This window comes from Gadus morhua, unplaced genomic scaffold (genome assembly GCF_902167405.1).
Source record: "Gadus morhua unplaced genomic scaffold, gadMor3.0, whole genome shotgun sequence".
NCBI lineage: Eukaryota > Metazoa > Chordata > Actinopteri > Gadiformes > Gadidae > Gadus > Gadus morhua.
Window position 1 is genome coordinate 283,812 of NW_021964151.1, and position 13,162 is coordinate 296,973.

Consider the following 13,162-nt stretch of genomic DNA (forward strand, 5'->3'; position numbering starts at 1 on the left):
ATTTAGTTAAACATGGAGCTGACAGACATGCACACATCAAAAGGAAAGGCACATATAAATAACATTAATAATAATGCAAAAATCTCAACAATTGAAGAACACACACTTGTACTTAAAGGGGTAGTTCGGAATTTTGGACATAGGGCCTGATTCCGAAGTGAGCATTGGTATTCTATATCACTGGAGACAGTTTTCAACACATTTCATTCAGTCCTTCTAGTTGCAGAGTTCGCTCGTGCTAGGCTAGCGCAAGTCAACGGGCAATGCTAGCCTGCTATTAAAAGCAGTCTTACCCACTCCACAGTACACCCGAGGTAAATCAATTATAACGACAGACTATACATCTAAATGTCTGTGTTGATAGAATAACGTTAGAAATAAAACTAACCATGCATCGCATGAATCATCGAGGGACTACTTTCTCAGCAGAAGCGGAATTCTACTATGCGCTGGTTAGGTTTGTAACCGAATCACGACAGAAGAACGTAAACAGAGAAGCGTGGGACAGAAGCGCAATTGAACGACTAGGCAACATGATGGTTCAGTGTGCTTTTAGAAATTGTAGAAATAAACGGTACAGATGGGCACCACAAAGTTTCCACCAATTTCCAGTGCGAGATCCAGAAAGGACTCAACTGTGGCTTGTTGCTGCTGGCTTTGACATCAAAACACCGGCTCGTACATGTACGGTTCGTTGGATACAACAAATTCCTCATAATCGTCTTCAAAAGCAGATGCATCGCTAACTCCTCCAAACGTGGCCATATCTTGTTAATTTAATACGCTTGTAGAATTCCTTCGTTCACTGTACTCTGCGTTTGTAGCAATGACAGCGGCAGGTAACCTAGGTATCAGTCCGCCGCTGCCGTAGCCTACGTACAGGAATATAAACACTGCTGCTGAGACCCCGCAATTCCCTCAAAATGCAATGCAATGCAAGGTTGGTTTTATTTCTAACATTATTCTATAAACAGACATTTAGATGTATAGTCTGTCGTTATAATTGATTTACCTCGGGTGTACAGTGGAGTGGGTAAGACTGTTTTTAATTGCAGGCTAGCATTGCCCGTTGACTTGCGCTAGCCTAGCACGAGCGAACTCTGCAACTAGAAGGACTGAATGAAATGTGTTGAAAACTGTCTCCAGTGATATAGAATACCAATGCTCACTTCGGAATCAGGCCCTATGTCCAAAATTCCGAACTACCCCTTTAAGATACAAGTCAACAATTGGCTTGTACAGGCTAAAGTGCAATAATGAACATGATTATCCAAAGACTCAGGTGACCAATCAACAAATAAAGGCTCAAGCTGTTCCTCCCTTTTGTGTTTTTTTGTGTTTTCTTTAGCAAACTTTTGTTAAAACTGAAGCAGACAAATACATACAAACATCACAAACACATGAAGCTGACAAAGACAAACAACATGCATGACAAAAACACAGATTATCTGAACATGAACAACCACTAAAGGGTATGTAAACTGATTGTGTTAGATTGGAACTGATTAAGGTTAAAAAGATTGGCCTTGATATTGAAAATAGACCAGAATGGATACTACAAAGTTTTTTATAAGTTTTTTTGCATTTTTTTGAACGATATAAATAAATAGATAGTGCTTGCTGAAGCACTTTAATAACCCACACAAAGACAGAGACAAACACACACAAACAAGCCTCTTTCTCTCTCTTACAGATGGCACAGGAACAGTGGCATCACAGAGGTAAGTTATTCACAAACACACACACACACACACACACACACACACACACACAGTCCTCCTTTCCAACTCTGCATCCACGACACTCTTAAAGAGTTCAAAGTTGTCATACACCACATTGTCGAAGCCAGGGGTAGTGGACTTCCTAGTGGATGGACAGTAGGAAAACATTTTCTGAATGCTTCCAGCCACTTTGTCCTTGAAAGGGTTGTACCTCTTCCACTGTCCACCACAGTTTGGCATGTGGCAAGCCCCACATGGCCTTGAGGACTTGTTAGGCATGAATGCCTTCACTGTTGGTGCAGGAGGGACAAAGCTCTGGCTGCAGGATGTCCCACGAAACAGGACGGAGGTCGCCTGTGGCTGTGCGGGGAAGACCTGCAGTATGGGTGCTGCCGACACAGGGGGTGGGCCGTAGGTCAACGCAGCGGGTGACCTCGGCTGGAGGTGGGTAGGCGCAGAAGGCCTCGGCAGAATGGGGGTGAGCGCAGCAGGCTTCGGCCGGGTGGAGGACGACAACCCAGTGGGCTGAACGGGTCGGTTCGCGGGAGTCACAGGCTGTGGCTCATCAACAAATAATCTGGAAACATAAAAATACACATGTGATCAGTATTGATATGACGTGTGTGCTATTTGCTTTCCACAGCCAACAGGTGAAACAAAGTGCTTATGACAACTTACCTCCGCTTCTCACCACGTCTCTTTCCAGCCTCGTGATGGATGAGCCGGTACTGGACCTGAGGCCGGTCTGGCGGAGGGAGGGATGTTGGCAGCGCAGGAGCCTCCGGGAACGGTGCGTCCGACAGCACTTTCAGGTGAGGAGTCACCTTGTGGCCGAAGGAGCAGTCGCTCCTTCTGCCACTTCAGCAGCTCCTTCTGCTCTCCCTGCTGGCAGTACTGGAACAGCAGCCACACCAGCCAGCCGACATCATTCTCCACAAGCCACCTGAAGGTCTGACCGGCGTACTACCCGAACGTGATGACCAGCTGACCTTTCCACAGCTCAGCCCCCGACCTCTTGGCAGCCGCCTCTGCTGTCTTGAGATCCAGCCATTTAGGGTCAACAACAGTGCTGCTGCGGGCCTCTGCCACAGACCTTGCTGCCTCTGTACAGTACAGCCTGGCCTCTCCTTGCCGGTACAAAATGATGTTGGGGTACTGGTGTAGCTGTTGATGGCTGACCAGCGATGGTTTAGTGGCCAAGCTCTTCCCGCAGACATCACAGGTAAAGGTCTCCCTGGCGATGGCATGGATCTGGAATAACACTACTGTTTACCAGGTATGCAGCGCATCCCATGCAACAAGAGATTAACACGGTCGCCAAATTGCTTTATGTTACACTTACTCTCGCATCAGCTGTTGTCTAAACAGTCACATTTACCCAAATCAACACATATCCACATCAAATTGTCCAAGAAAACGTTTGCAGGTATGCGACGTATGCCCTTACTCATTGTAAACAGTGTCGTTAGCCGCGCCTAGCTATCGTTACAAAACACACATTAATCAGCTTATTATAAGGTGACCAGACGTCCCCGATTTCCGGGGACAGTCCCCTTTTTTGGTGATCTGTCCCCGGTCAAAGCTGTCCCCGGAAATGTCCCCGATTTTGACACTGAATGGGGGAAAAATGCGCGCAGACTCAAACACCAGTTATTACGGTAGTCATTTAACGCATCACCAGAGAAGACGTCGTATGACGTACAGACGTTATCAGGACGTACGACCAAACGCAGCAGCGTCAACAACAACAATCTAGAGGCGGCAAAAAATGAAAAAGAGAAGATCAGCGGTCTCATAAATGGTATGTTGTGTATGAACTTATTTATTTTGTGTGAATTGGCAGTAGACTTGGCTGTGTGTGTGTGTGTGTGTGTGTGTGTGTGTGTGTATGTGAGAAGTGATGTAACGTTAAAATAAGTATGATTGTTTATCTGAACTGAAGACCTAACGTAACGTAATAAAAGTAATAAAAGTCAGTGAACGTTAACATCATGACAATGTTTTCATATCTGTCATTAGTCAAGCTGTAATGTTAACGTTAGCATGAGATTACCAGGTGATGGCATTGTATGTGGCTCTGTTTTGGAAGAGGGGGAGGTGGAAGACTGCTTTAATAATAATAATAATAATACATTTAATTTAGAGGCGCCTTTCAAGACACCCAAGGACACCTTACAGAGCATATAGTCATCATTCAAAACTATGTAAAACAGACTAGGAATAAAAGGAAAACAGAGGTTAAACATGAATAATAATAATAATTAATAACACTCAAAGACGCCTAAAGTGAAGGTGGGACCTCACTAACCACCACCAATATGGTAGCATATGATTTTCCTGTAGGCATAGTGACCTGAGACTGTTAAAATAATAATAATGATGATATTATTAATTAATAATAAATTAATTAATAATAAGTCAATGGTTGATAGTTGTGTGTGTTAGGCTGCTGTTTTTTGTGTCGGGCTGTGTGGGTAAAAAATGACTGTAGTAGTTATAAATGCAGACCATTTGATTAGCTGATGCCCTGAGTCACTGTTTTATACGTCACTGTTTTTAGTAAAGGTATAATAAATAAATAGGTAAACAACAGTGAAGGAGAGAAGAGGAAAAGAGCAGAGAATAGTGTGGAAAGGCGGAAATAAAGAAGTAAACAACAGAGGGAAGCTAAAGAGAGAAGAAAGAAGGGTGAAGAAAAGAAAAGCATTGAAGGAGAAGAGAACAGACGAGAGTATTACATCTTTTTATATGTTTTGACTTGGTAATTATTACTAATTACATCTTGATGATATTGACTAGCTACTGGTCTGGCAGCTGTCTTTGCACATGACACTTAACTTTGGAAAAAAGATTTTTTTCTCATGACGTATGATTCTATATTTGTGTTTTTGACACTGATGTGCACTGCTGATACATGATATTTGTGGGTGCTGATATTTTGATTCATTAACCTTTGGAGGGGCGCCACCAGGGATGTTGGGCCCCATGAAAAGATATCACACTGGGTCCCACCATCACACACAGGCAACGCCAACCATGTGCAGTTTATGTAACCACACCTCTGTGAAGGCTTCAATTATCTTATAGTCCGATACTAACTTTACAATATCTACTGACACTGAGCTGTGATAATATAACACTGTGATGACATGCAGGAAACATTCTGCATACTGATAAAGTGTTTGTTTAATTATAAATTTGATTTTCTATTAAAATCCATTAATGATGTTTCTTTATTAACATAACTAATGTTCTAATATTTTTTCAGGGCCCCTGTCAGTCACTGGCCCACAGCATTGTCCTAACTTTTCACCCCCTAATGGCGCCTCTGACCTTTTGTGTAATAAAAGCTGGTTAAAATACATGAAAAAGTACTTGTCCCCATTTTTTATTTCATAATGATAATATGTAAGGATTTTTCCCCGCCGCATTGAAAATGTCCCCGATTTTCATTTCAGAAATCTGGTCACCTTAGCTTATTATTTCAACGACCCCTGGGTACATATAGTCATGCCATACACCGTTGGAAAGCTTAGATTACCCCGATTAAAAGGAGACCACCCACGAGTAATATGGTTGCTCGCAGACAAAACGGCGATAGGTTGACTGAAGTCTACCCAGCAGCTAAAAACGCACCCTCTACGTCTTCCCTTTATACACAACGACCGTGTTATGACAAGGTCGAAATCTTTTCTCTTTCTACAAAATCGAAACAGCTTAATACAAACCTTAAAAAAAGGTCGAATTATTAACTAGCAAACGGTGAAGGGGATACAATTTACCTGAGTGAAACCACGTGCTGTAAGCTATTTTCTTTTTCAACTCGAGCTCATTGGCTGCAATAGAGTTCCGGGTGTTGACGTTGTTGGGGCGGGGAAATCGTGGGCACCACCATTTTGGCAGTATTCGATAGTATTGTTGGTTTATTTATTTTTTAACATTTTTTTGGTGAAGCACTGCTTCACCTGTAGTCTTATAGAAGCCTCCACTGCTCCAAACTCTATTTGTGAAACATGCAGACGGCCTAGTGACACTGCCAGCAGGCAGCAGCAAAGAGATGTAGCGACCTCGGTTTATTTCTTCAGCTTTCACATACACACAAACACGCACACAGGGTGCTTGGTCATTCTTTTGTTTTGTTTTTTCGTTGTCTGTTAAACCGCCACGTGGGGCGACGTGTCTGGGAACCTCGCCTCTTGGTCTGAGCATGTGTGGCCATCGCTTCTCGGCCTTTTGGCTAAGACAGTGATCCCCTCTGTTGTCTGTTTATATATTGCCTATTTAGTGGCAATTATATAGCAGGTTAGGAGGATATTGCACCATCTTTTTGGTAAGTTGGGGTCAATTACCAGTTGCTGATACCCTTTACCAAGAAGACCATTGTCCAGTTCGTTTAAACGATAAGGTAAGTGGATTTTATTATTTTATTGTTGCCTGTATTACTTTGTTTACTCACTGTTTTATTGCTTTTAACCTCTTAAATATTTAAGAGTGTGGTGTCTCCATCATGTCGGTTAACCCCCCCGGCATGAGGAGGCACCACAGTGTCCGTTTTAAATTTAAATCAATGAATGGAATTTTAATTCAGATGTCCCGGCTTGATTTTTCAAGGAAGCACATCCAAGGAATCCTGAAGTTTACAGCAAACGATTTGAATTGTATTCTGACTCTGCCCTTTAACAAAGGATTCGATGTTAGCTTCGCAGCCGCAACAACCCTAAAAGAATTTTGGACACGCTACGACACGGTAAAAGACCAGTTCTCAGCATTTGAAGTGGAGAGACTAAATGATGATTCCATTAAAACCGTAATCGTCAGGATGTTCAATGAAACTGTAAATGCTGATGATATTTGTATATGGCTGGCAAGATACTGCACTGTGAGGGCCCAGGCCACCAAGGTGAGAGATGAGGACGGCATCTGGAACTGTTCATGGAGGGTCCCCATACAACAATGGCGGGACCCACATGGCTTCCAGGGCCTGAAACATCTCCCATCCATGATGGCTCTTGGAGAGAACAGGGGCTACATTCACTACCAGGGACAGCCCAAGCTCTGCCGCAAGTGTGGCGAGCAAGGGCACCTGGCGGAAGCGTGTACCAAGGTTGTTTGCGGCAAATGTAGAGAAATTGGACACTCTTTTGAAGAATGTACCAATGGCAGGAAGTGCAACCTCTGTGGAGACTCAAACCATCTCTTCAGAGATTGCCCGAAATCTTTTGCTAACAAAGTAAAACAAAATGCAAGGAAATTGGCAGACGGGGGAGCACAAACAATTGAAGACGCCAGGGTGGAAAAAATTACTCTGATTGGGGGAGAGGGGGAGGGGCCTGAGGTTGCCCCACCTAGTGGTGAGGTGAAAGAGGGTGGTGGGGCCCAGGCAGCCGGTGGAGCTGAGATGGACTCCACTTCAGACTCTGAGGAAACCGGGAGCCTCGAAACAGTCGGCCGGTCGGAAGAGTCTGAGGTGGAGTCCAGTGAAGCCTCCCTCCCAGGAGCCCAGCCAGGTAAGAGAGCAGTGTCGGAGATGTCCTTGGAAACCAACGGAGCCTTGGAGAAAAGGGGAAGAACTGGCTCCTCAAACAGTCCATCTGTCGAGGAGTCCAGAGTCTTCCCGAACCACCCCCCCAACACTCTCTCCTTTTTAAATATGGCACTACAGTCAACCCCAAAGGACTCTGTTTTAAACCATGCTCGAGTCTGGGAGGGGAATGAAGGGGACGAAATTACCCCAGACCGTTTTTAGTCTTTTAATGCATAGCTGTCTTTTAAATACCATACTCATGATCCTCACCTTTTCTACACTCAATGTGAGAAGTGTGAAATCAAGAGTTAGAGCTCAGACGATTTTATCCTTTCTAAATAATTTTAAGTCAGATGTGTTTTTATTACAAGAATGTGCATTGCCCTTTTTAAAAAACTACAGGATATGGGAGGAGAAATGGCCACACAAATCTCTATGGAGCGGTTCAAATGAGAACAGAAATGACGGCGTGGCCATTTTAATCAAGAACCCCTCAATTCTGGTGAAGGGCAGCACTGTGGTGAGAGACGGAAGGGCACTTTTAGCACACTTGACTTTTATGGGAAGGGATTTTAATCTCTTAAACATCTATGGTTTTAACAACAAAAATGACAGACATGACCTTTTAGAAAACTTGCAGCCCCACATGCTAGGCCGAACGCCATTAGTTTTAGGGGGAGATTTTAATTGTATTTTAAATAGAAGTGATAGGAGAGGGGCAGGGGATGATTTTAAAGTGGACAAGACGTCGGTTTTATTGCAGGGATTATGCAGGGATTTTAAACTAAAAGACTGTTTTAAAACCTTGCATCCAAGAGAGGAGGGCTTCACCTGGTTCAGTAGTGACGGTTCCAGAGCCTCTCGCATTGACTATATTTTTACCAGAGACTGCCCGCCAACCGATGCTAGATTAACCCCTGTTTTCTTCTCAGATCACGCTATGCTATCCTGCACCCTTTCACTCTCTTCAGGTGTGACTAAAGGTAGTGGTCTGTGGAAACTGAATTGCTCCCTGCTAGAAGATAAGGATTTAGCCAGCCAGTACAGGGAGCAATTCAGTCAATGGCAGACCCTCTAAGACCTGTACGAAACACATGCACTTTGGTGGGAAATGGTGAAGGGAAAGACACAGACTTTTTTTTAAAAAGGCAGGGAAAAACAAAAAAAACAAGGAAAATAGATGCATGGTGGGGCTGCAGAAAAGACTACAACGGTATTTTAAATTAACACAACAAGGTTTTGATTTTAACCAAGAAATTAGATTAGTTAAAAACCAAATGTTGATTTTATCGGAAATCACAAGCAAAGGAATTATAGTCAGAAGCAAAGAACGACACATGGAAGAAGGAGAAAAATGCACTAGATACTTTTTTAAGAAAATCATTAACAGTGGGGAGGGTATTTTTAAACTCAAAAAAACAAATGGGGAACAAACCAATAGTGACAAAGAAATAATGGAGGAAATAGAAGGTTTTTATAGAGATCTGTACAGCGAAAAACAAACAGAAAATGAAGCAAAAAACAACATCATAAGCAACATAGATTTAAAGATAGGTGAAAGTGCATTTTTAACCCGTGATTTTAACCTTTTGGAACTTCACAAATGTTTGTCGAGTTTTAGGGGGGGAAAGTCGCCGGGGGAAGATGGGCTTCCACTTGAATTTTATCTGACCTTCTGGGACATTTTAGCACCTGACCTACTGACGGTTTTTACCGACTTCCAAAGACTAGACCGACTACCAGACAGTTTTAGATCAGGGATAGTAAAACTACTTTACAAAAAGGAGGACAAGACTGACCTGAAGAACTGGCGACCAATAACCCTTTTAAACGTTGACTGTAAACTTTTTAGCAAACTTTTAGCAAACAGAATGTCCGTGGTTTTAGGGGAGGTAATCCACCCGGATCAAACCTGTGGCATATCGGGGAGGAAGATCACCGACAGCCTCGTACTGATTAGAGACACCATCTGTTATGCGAGAGACAGAAACATCAGACTAGTAGTCCTAAATTTAGATTTTGAAAAAGCATTTGATCGGGTCTCGCACCAGTACCTATTCCAGGTACTGCAAAAAATGGGTTTCCCAGAGAGGTATATAGAGTGGGTGGGATTGCTGTATAGGGACATCACCAGCAAATTTCTTGTTAACGGGCAACTCACAAAAGCAGTAGATTTGCACTGCGGGGTCCGTCAGGGTTGTCCGTTATCTGCCCTCCTCTATGTGGCATGCATAGAACCACTGGCCCAGGTCTTGAGAAGGGACCAAGGGATTAAAGGGGTGGCCATACCGGGCAGTGGGGGACTTTTTAGCAAATGTGTTTTATATATGGACGATGTTAACATTTTATGCACTGACCTTTTATCAGTAAACAGAGCACTGGACTTGACCGACCGCTACGGACTGGCCTCTGGGTCCAAACTCAACAGAGGGAAGACCCAAGCCCTTTTTTATGGACCATGGACAGCGACTGAGATGACCGGACTCCCCCTGACTGTGAAACAGACCGACATAAAGATACTCGGGGTCAAATTCAACAGGGAGGGGGAGGGGACCGAAAATTGGCCGGACGTGATAGGGAAAGTAAGGCAGAGACTGGGATACTGGGGACTTAGAGGACTGACAATAGAAGGAAAGGTTTTAATCATCAAAGCAGTGATTTTACCTTTGCTTTTATTGATAAGCTCTGTTTTTATTCCACCACACCGAGTGCGTTTAGAACTGGAGCGAGCAGTTTTTTATTTCCTGTGGGGGTCCAAGTGGGAGAGACTGAAGAGAACAGAAATGACGAAAACAAAAGAAAAAGGGGGTAAAGGAGTCCCGGACCTCCACCTGTTTTTAGGAAGCAGATATACTGCTCTTCACATTAAACTTGCAATGGTCCCATCCAGAGAAAACAAAACAACAGCAATGGCACGATTCTGGATGGGGTCCTATCTGAAAAAATTCCCGTTTTATATATCAGATCTTAGAACACCAGTATCATTTAACTTGTCACAATTTTACGCTTTTATTAAGAAGTTTTTAAAAAAATTTAACCTTGAAAACGAGGAACTGAATGTTTTAACAAACCATCGTTTTATAATCACGGAAGTGCAGGAGCGGGAACCAGTGAGTCCGGTGCGCGGGCTAGCATACGGCGAGGCCACAACAGTCTGGCACAATGTGAACCATCCTGCCCTCTCCAACAGACTCCGGGACCTGTCATGGATGGCAGCTCACGAGATCCTCCCAGTCAGAGCCGTCATGCACTCCCGGGGGATGGCTGCATCCCCAACCTGCCCACGGCCAGGTTGTGGCGCGCCTGAGTCGGTGAGGCACCTGTTCTGGGAGTGCAGCGCTGCTGGAGACCAGTGGGCAACGGCCGGCTCCCTGCAATTCCCGTACTTACCAGCAGGGGAGGCCCTGACAGCCCAAATGGTGCTGTATGGGGTGAGCCAAAAGAGTCAGCTACCACCAGACTTTCCAAAGCAATGGCTCACCCTAGCCGCCATAAAAGACGCCATATGGGCCTCCAGAAACCTGCTGGTAAGAAAGCACATGCAGATCCCCCCCGTGGCTGTGATCCGAATGGCCGCAGCAACGGTCCAAGTGGCCGGTGCTGCAGGCGGCAGGCCTAGGACACGGCCACAAAGAAGAATCGCCTCTGTGCCCATTCGGACGAGGGAGTCGGAGCCACACGCGGAAAGGTCGAGGCAGCGGCGGCCTGGCTCTCCGGGAGAGGCAGGTGGGAAGGAGCAGAGAGGGGAGGAGATCCTCTGAGCCACAGGTTCCGAGAGACCAATGCTGTTGAAGAGAGAGCAGGATGGTTTTTTTTACTTTTTGATTGGGCTTCCTCCCGTCCCTGCACAGCTGTTTTTAATCATGTTTTTTAAGCATCACAATGATTTTATAAAACAACAATGTATCCATGTATTTAATTATATTTATTTACCTTTTTTTTTACTCACAATGATGACGGTTTAAACTTGTTGTTTAATTAAAATGTATTTTAAATTGTGTATGCCTTTAAAACACTGACCTGTAAATTGTGATATGAAAGTTAAATGAAAGAACTGGTGTCAATAAATATTTTCAAACGAAAAAAATCTGTTCTTATCAGTTTAATATCTGATACGTCCCCTACCCGGGGACCATATATTAAATTGATTTTTGGAACTGGGAGATGGAAAAGGGGCTTGCCCCGTCCACTCCACGCATCGACCTGGTATTGCAGTACCTCCAGGACCGGTGCACCCCTCTCTCACTGTGAAAAAAAAACTAAACTCCTCCTGAGAGTACACCCGTCCGCCTGTAGACAATAAAGTGTCATTTACAATTCATAAACGCACTGTTTACAATTATTCCAACGATTTTCTGTTGTTTAAGAAAGAAAAAAGGATTCTTTCTGTGGCGTGTCGATAACTCGGATCTCCAGGTTTCCTTTCGTTATGCTTCCATCTCGCTGATTTCAGATTCGCCTGTCATCGTGTGACCGGTGGTCTACAGTGTTTATTAAAGTCTAGACATCTCCGAATGCTTTGCAACCGTTCTCCACGGGGACACGCGTGGGCATCGTTCAGCCCACCTGAACGTGTTCAACTCATACTTACCTGGCAAGGGAGATACCATGATCAAGAAGGTGGTTCACCCATAGCGAGGCTCAGCCATTGCACTGAGGCTGTTGCTGACCCGTGCGAATTCCCCAAATGTGGGAATCTCGATTGCATAATTTCTGGTAGTGGGGGACTGCGTTCGCGCTCTCCCCTGGTGATGTTGTTCTAAAGAAATAATAGCTATGAATGGCTTCATCGTGCTATATTGTAGTCCATACCATGTTTTGCATCGCTACGTTTCTTCAAAAGATCACGCAAACGATGACGCCCAAGCAGTGTAATGCATTGCGTTCAAATATGGAACTCTGAGTCTGGAATAACGCATTCATTCATTCATTCATTCATTCATTCATTCATTCATTCATTCATTTCTTTCATTCATTATGGATCCAATCATTGTTTCTGTACAAGTCCCGTCTCTGGCCATGGTAGAACTCTCACTCCTTACGTGCTCCTCTTGTATAAATACTAATATGGTCCCGACAATTCTTGGTTACGGCCATACCACCCTGAGCACGCCCGATCTCGTCTGATCTCGTTCAGGTGTGCAACCAGGAAGCGAATGAGCAGAGAGAGCAGGTGGAGAGAGCAGGTGGACTTTTTTTGTTTGTGCTAGATTGAAAGTGAGTGAGTGTGTTTTACTTTTTGTATTAGTTTTTATTCCCCCAGCAGCTTGCTGTTCGGGGGAACGTCTTTTTTGTTTGTGTGTGTGTTTGAATGAGTGACGTGATGGAGAGGAGAGAGCGAGTAGAGAGGAGCAGGACGGATCTCATGGCAACTGACAGCGGACCGGCAAGCACAACGACACAGAATATGGACAACGGCATGGAGCAGATATCGCCCAAGAACACCGACCATGGAAAGACCCCGACCACGAGCAGGATCATGGACAACGGCAAGACGCAGCAACCGACAAAGAACGCCGACATTGGAAAGGAAACGACTACGAGAAGGATCACGGACAACAGTAAAAGTACCTCGGAATTTCTTCAAAGCACAGATAAGAAATTTGAGAAGGAGCTTACCTTGGCGGTAGAGATTGTTGGAGATGAGATGGTGACTATGATGGAACTTCTAAGTGAGGTTAAAAAAACGTGCGGGGTGGTGAATGGATGCCGTTTTAAAATGCCCAAAAAATACGAAATAACAATGGACAATGTTGAAGGGAAGGATAAACTGTTAGATGGGATTAGAATAAAGAAGAGCACGGTAGTGGCAAAAGAAATTAGAAATGACGAACTAGTTGTATCTTTTTTAAACTTGCCGACGTACATTGTGGATGGTGTCATTCTTGCCAAACTTGCAGAATGGGGAGTTAAGGCA

General features: G+C 44.2%; 1 non-coding gene and 1 pseudogene across 1 annotated transcript; both read left to right on the forward strand.

The window, feature by feature from the left end:
• The first annotated feature begins 11,312 nt into the window (after positions 1 to 11,312).
• On the forward strand, positions 11,313 to 11,485 carry LOC115539396 (uncharacterized; annotated as a pseudogene).
• A 343-nt stretch (positions 11,486 to 11,828) lies between these two features.
• LOC115539390 (U1 spliceosomal RNA) lies at positions 11,829 to 11,993 on the forward strand. The gene has a single exon (XR_003975867.1). It is a non-coding gene; the product is annotated as a U1 spliceosomal RNA (small nuclear RNA).
• Positions 11,994 to 13,162: the final 1,169 nt, after the last annotated feature.